Source organism: Haliotis asinina, chromosome 9, assembly GCF_037392515.1.
Source record: "Haliotis asinina isolate JCU_RB_2024 chromosome 9, JCU_Hal_asi_v2, whole genome shotgun sequence".
NCBI lineage: Eukaryota > Metazoa > Mollusca > Gastropoda > Lepetellida > Haliotidae > Haliotis > Haliotis asinina.
Genome location: NC_090288.1, coordinates 33251143 through 33257496, shown reverse-complemented (window position 1 = coordinate 33257496; position 6354 = coordinate 33251143).

Genomic DNA, 6354 nt, shown 5'->3' with positions numbered 1-6354 from the left:
TGATTGGCTGAGCTCTCTTCTTTTATTTTCAATGTACCCCACTTACAAGCGAGGTACATTTCAATGGTCCCTTCGAGGAATCCATACTTAAGGCCAGTTTTTGCTACTCATGTCTTAAACCATTTCTTAATTTCATCTTGCATCTTAAATGAAAACGACCATGAAAGTTCCAAAATGTATACAAGTCACCGAGTCTGACCAAATGATCATAGCAAAAGAAAAGGGAACAGAAGATATGTTTTAAATCATTTTACGTTGGTTTAAATACTGTACTTCTCCCAACCATGATCGTTTGAGGGTAGCCCCTTCTCACAGTTGGTGATTGAAGTTCATTTCTGCCGTTCCTGCCGTTCCTGCCGTTCCTTTGAGTTTAAATCGGCATAAAATCATATTCACTCACTGCATTTACTATTACAATAACCGTCATCCTTTTCTTCACTATTGTTGTAGGCTACTAATAACTGCACTACGAAGGACTTTCGTACCCCATTAACCCGACACGTCGTCATATTGCTCTATATCGTTAAACAAGAAAGGAACTGAGCGTTAAAGCGAACTGACGCTCTCGACTGGTGTTAAGGGGGCGACGAGGTTGCCTGTGTTTAAACCCACTGCCTCTTCAAGCTTCAGGCTTCCACATGACGTCAGTCTGTAAACGCTACTATGTGTCTCTCGCAATAATGTGGCTTGAATATTGGTGCAACAGGTGTCAGGAATCACTCATAGTAAGTAGGCTTCAGACATGTGTGGGAGACGGTCTATTCTGAACGACATCGAGAAGGAGCTACAGACATGTACGAATTAGTGGTAATATAGGAGAAGACAGACAGTTGATGATATAGCTTCTCCTAACAAGATACATATATTTGACATCATCCTTAGGGCTAAGAGTTTGTGTCCGATAAATCTACATAAACCAGAGATACAGACAAAGCCATAAGTATAGCGATCAAGAGAGTTTTGTAAGAAATATATATTCATTCCACGTGTGGTTGGAAACGGTAATTTGAAGTTTCAAGTTACTTTGGCAGCTTACATGAATTGATTGAAAGTCGTGGGTGTTAGTGAATATGACACAACTAAACTAAGTCCTCGTCGTAACTTGGAATCAGGCAACGGTTTGCTTGAGTGAGCATGTGCGCTTGATGATCCCTGTCGCCATAAGCCGCAGTGCACAGTTGTGTCCCTTCCCTTATGTCAGGATCTGCAGACTGCATTCTTCCTGCTTAAGACCTTAAGTACTTTCTCTCGAAAAATCCCCAACAGTGGTGACCGATTGAGCTTAAGATGGTTCAGAATCTTGCTAACTGACTCATTGTCCTTGCAGTGGGGTAGCTGACCTGGTTCGATTCCCTCATTAAACTTAACAGTGCCTAACCCCAACTGATGTTGGACTGGGTGGATGTTGTATTAACGTCTAAAACCTGCAACTAGAAACCCTCTTCCTATACCATTAAAGCTTGTTGCTCACAACGCTCGTTGCTCACACTAGTTTGTCTTGTGCAAGCCATCCGTGGTTACCCAAGGTACAATATCCCTCTATATTCTATTATATTACATTTCGTGTGCTCGTTCGCGATGATCGCCTCGTTTTCATAGTCCTTTTTCTGGTGCCCAAATTAAATGTAGCCCGCCTATCAAATTCAAAATGTTCTTTCGTGACTGAACCAGTACACGACTCGCAATGTTGCGTGTCTTGTCATGACGTGAAACTTCCAGCAGCAAGTTAAGGGTTTTATACCCCCAATGTCTTCTGTATAAATACTACAACTATATTTTAAAACAAAAAGTTCAGTTTTAACACTCTGTACATTCGATTAAATATATCGAACTTCTTTCTTATGTGTCCGTGATTTTGAATGTTAAACTTGCATTTTGATGTTTAATTGTTTGTTTCAGTTATGAGGTGGAGCTAAATACCGTCTCCATGGTTGCTATTAAGAGAGATGGTATGCAGGTTTGAAATTTGACTACGGTGGTTCAGGGTTTATGGTATTTATAATTAAATTTTTATTGTGTTCATTAAAATTCTGGCAATCTGATTGGTTAACTGGGAACATTTCTTTTGAGTTCTTTTGTGAGAATCCGCTACGCGGATTCATACAGTTTGCACATTGGTTTTTAGTTTCATACTTCAATGCAACGAAAGAAATACACAGTCAATCCTTAAATAAAAACAGATTTGTTGTACAACTCAGAATATGAGGGGATGGTGGATCCACGATATTTCTTGTTACAACTGGGGGAAAGTAGAATGAATTATGATGGGTCCGAATACCGTATTTCTCATAATAATGAGCTAGTGAGTATGGTTATACGTCGCCTTTACCAATACTGCAGTAACACACAAGTAAGGAGACACTAGAAATGGGCTGCTACTACTTCGTCACAACATGGCTGAGATATTGCCGATGTGACGTTAAATACTAACTCACTCACTACTACTACTACTACTACTACTACTACTACTACTACTACTACTACTACTACTACTACTACTACTACTACTACTACTACTACTACTACTACTACTACTACTACTACGGCATCGACGTGTTTTTAACCAAGATTTTTTTTCGCATGAAAACGAGGTCACCTACTTGGAACACTGTCACATAAGCTCCCTCCATGCCTTAACTAAACGCTGTACTATGATTGAGCATCTGTTGGGGGCAATCCAAAGGGGCTTAAAAGCATTCAGAAACTATAAACTTTGAAAGACGGCCTCCCCAACCTTGAAATTGCCACATTGGCAAGTCTGTCTTGTCAGTACAGTCATGAGTATGAGTGATGAACAAACACCTTTTCCACTACTTTTATTGATTAATCCTAAAAAACGATTGTAACGTCGCTGAGCACAGCGAGATCAACAGCGAGGACGTTGTTCCCATTTTTTTTGCATAAATGCGCAGCAATATATTTTCAAGTAACTATGTACACGGTTCATGGCATGTTATGACCTTGAAGGAAGTAAAATAAAGGTTATTGTCTCGGGCTGCATTAAAATTTTGTCCCGTTGAGGTTATATCCGAATATTATCAATCCCGTGCATTAGTTTTATGTGTTTCTTCACGACTGGAAATGACCGTCAGGCAGACTGATCATAAATCAAATATTTTAATGTTTATTTCTATTTTGATAGTGCGTTATTTCTAGGCAGGGACTATCGACCCTGGTCTCTGTGCCATTAAGTGGTCGTGGCACGGTGAGACTCCCATACTTCAACACTGACACGGAACAATCGTAGCGCTAACTACACTTGGGTTCCATTGCCCATGGAAAGTACTCAGTTTCGGTTCCATTGCCTATGTAAAGTACTCAGTTTCGGTTCCATTGCCTATGTAAAGTACTCAGTTTCGGTTCCATTGCCTATGTAAAGTACTCAGTGTCGGTTCCATTGCCTATGTAAAGTACTCAGTTTCGGTTCCATTGCCCATGGAAAGTATTCAGTTTCGGTTCCATTGCCCATGTTAGGTACTCAGTTTCGGTTCCATTGCCCGTGGAAAGTATTCAGCTTCGGTTCCATTGCCTATGGAAAGTACTCAGTTTCAGGTTGTTTTATACCACCCATCCACGGTGGTACATGAGACAGTCAATATAAAATTACAATCAAAATGACAGGTGTATAAAAAAAAATACATATTGTGAATGTGTTTGTCAATGAAATATTATGAATTAGTGAAGAACTAAGTGATATGAGTCTCATACAAATGTGACTAACCAAAAGATAGTACTGATTAATTTTGACAGTTTTGTTTTTACAATGTTGGCTCAGGTACTGGATAAACATCTTTTTGATCTTTTACATCTTATGCCATTTGTGGAGATCTTTAGTATGCATATAGACCGTGACCAAAGAAGGGCTTCACACATGAAAAGGTAGTGGAACTCGTCACCAGCCGCCGGGGAATTACATAAATCCCACAAACGTTCCGCTCGTGGGATATCAGACCATCGTCGAGTTTCAAGTCGTAATTAAGTTGTCGAGTGTTGTTCTAAGTTTCAAGACTGGGCAGTGAACGTTATATGTAGATGAAGTTGTTTTTTTCAAAACTTATGTTTTCTTGAAACATTTTACAGTACACACCTTTGTAGTTATTAGTAAAGGAACTATGCCATTTCTGCAAGACCTGGACTTTTAATATTTCTTCAAAGTTAACAACGAAGAACACATGAACGGATGATTACATAATTCTCTGATTGCATAGTTGTTTAATGTTTCTTAACTTTTGCCAGTGAAAGTATTGGTGTAAATATTTAAATAATATTTCTTGGTCTTGGAATGTTTTCCCTTACTTTATTGTCGAAGCGTTACGATCGTTTTGTGGAACGCAGTCATAGCGTTTACGCCATATCGTAACTCTGCGGTGTCTAGCTTACGACTGTCGTAGCATTACGATCGCTTGTCGGAAGGAAGTCAAGACACCAGATCCAGAGAGTATTCGTATCGTTACAAGCTATCTTAAACGTACAGTTTATCTCACTGAAGTGAGTTGTGCTTGTGGTGTGTGTGATGTGTGATGTAATGTGCGTGCGTGCGTGCGTGCGTGCGTTCGTGTAGCTTGTTATGGACTTCTGAGGTGAGTTGTGCTTGTGTGTCGTTTCGAATCATAGCGCTGCGAAAGCTCAGCGGATCGATATCCTGAGCATTTTTTTTATTGTGGGAGAATTTAGCTTTCTGTGACAAAATAAATGCAAATAATTCCTTGTTGTACGAAGTATGATAACTAATGAACCATGATTCACCATCCAACACTAATATGTGTATTATACCTGGGGCATGACATTCTGCCTCAATTGTTTTGTTGCGACAACAGAACGTTCTATGCAACTGGTCTCACCTAAGAGTCTTGGCCCTCTGGTGCCACAATTGCAATGCTTGTCGTTAAATATGATACTTATTGCTAGCCTGCATGGCGATATTCATTACGGGGATAAGTAATCGGCCGTGTCTGAGCTTGTTATTCGCGTTGCATGTCAAAACTCATGCTGAACTCCATGCTCCTGGTGTGATGAACTTTATTATCCTGGATACCCAAAGCTGCACGTGAAGCGCTAGAAGGTGAATATTCGCATGGGACTTATCCCACTAGGTACCCATTCACTAGTATCTAGTATCTGGGCGAGAGAGGACAACCTCACGGCAATTGGTTTGTCCCATCAAACCCGCTAACCTGGTTGATGCATGTCATTATATCAGTAACATGTAGGTCCATGCTCTTGTGACCTGGAAATAGAACCCACAATAATGTTTCTAATGCATCCAAGGTAAACAACTTTGCATTGCCTTTAGTAGGCTAGGCCACTCATCACCCAAAGGAGATCACAATTTCGCGTGACATAAAGTCGAACAGCAATCACTCTTTAAATATCTGTTAAACAAGACGGTCGTTGTTTCAGTTCAAGAAATAAGGAAATTGACATATCCCTTCCTCGTTATTGTCATTCCTGGTCAGGCGACAAAAGACATGTTAGACCAGGGTAAATGGGTGCACCTTGGGATTAAGCCTACAATGGAACAGCACATACTGTTACCCCGAGTTGGGATCGACCCCGAACAATGACAACGTTTAACTATGTGGGCAAGAATCTGCCAATCGTTTAGGTCAAAAGGATGCGGCAAATACGGTAAGGGAGGCGTTTTCGTCATGTCAGATCAATCTTAATGACTGAAAATATTCAATATCTGGGGACATTTGTTCGGATACGTTTGAATACTAAAGAACTCTCTCTCTCTCTCTCTCTCTCTCTCTCTCTCTCTCTCTCTCTCTCTCTCTCTCTCTCTCTCTCTCTCTGTGTGTGTGTGTGCGTGTTGCGAAATGTATGGGGTGGGTTGTATAAGGAGTGTGTGGTGATAAGAGTGTGTTGGGAGGATGTCATGTTTGTGATGCGTGGAGCGTTCAATCGTGTGGAGAGTGTCTTGGGCGTATTGGTGTGTGCAATATGTGAAATGCTGGGGCTATAAAATGTGCGGAGCGTGTTGATTCCGTTTGTTTTTGTAGATTCGCAAAAACAAACACCTACTGCGCAGCAAGTTAGGAGTTTCTATGTATTCATATCCATCAAGGTGAAACGAGTAGCTCTGGAGAATATTACTTACACTTACGCTAAACATCCCACCCACCCACCCCCAGTTTGAAAATCTGCATTGGTAGCCAACAAATACCAGGAACCGGTTTTAATCACGATCCTGTGCTTAACACACAAAAATAAGTTTGGTCTCGCACAGCCATATACCTGTTTCTACCTACAAACCAGTCCGCAGCCTCAGATCGGGAAACCATAACATTCCGTCTGGTTTTTCCTCGTGTCCAGCTGAAACAGGCTGGACCACACAGTAGAACATACGAACAA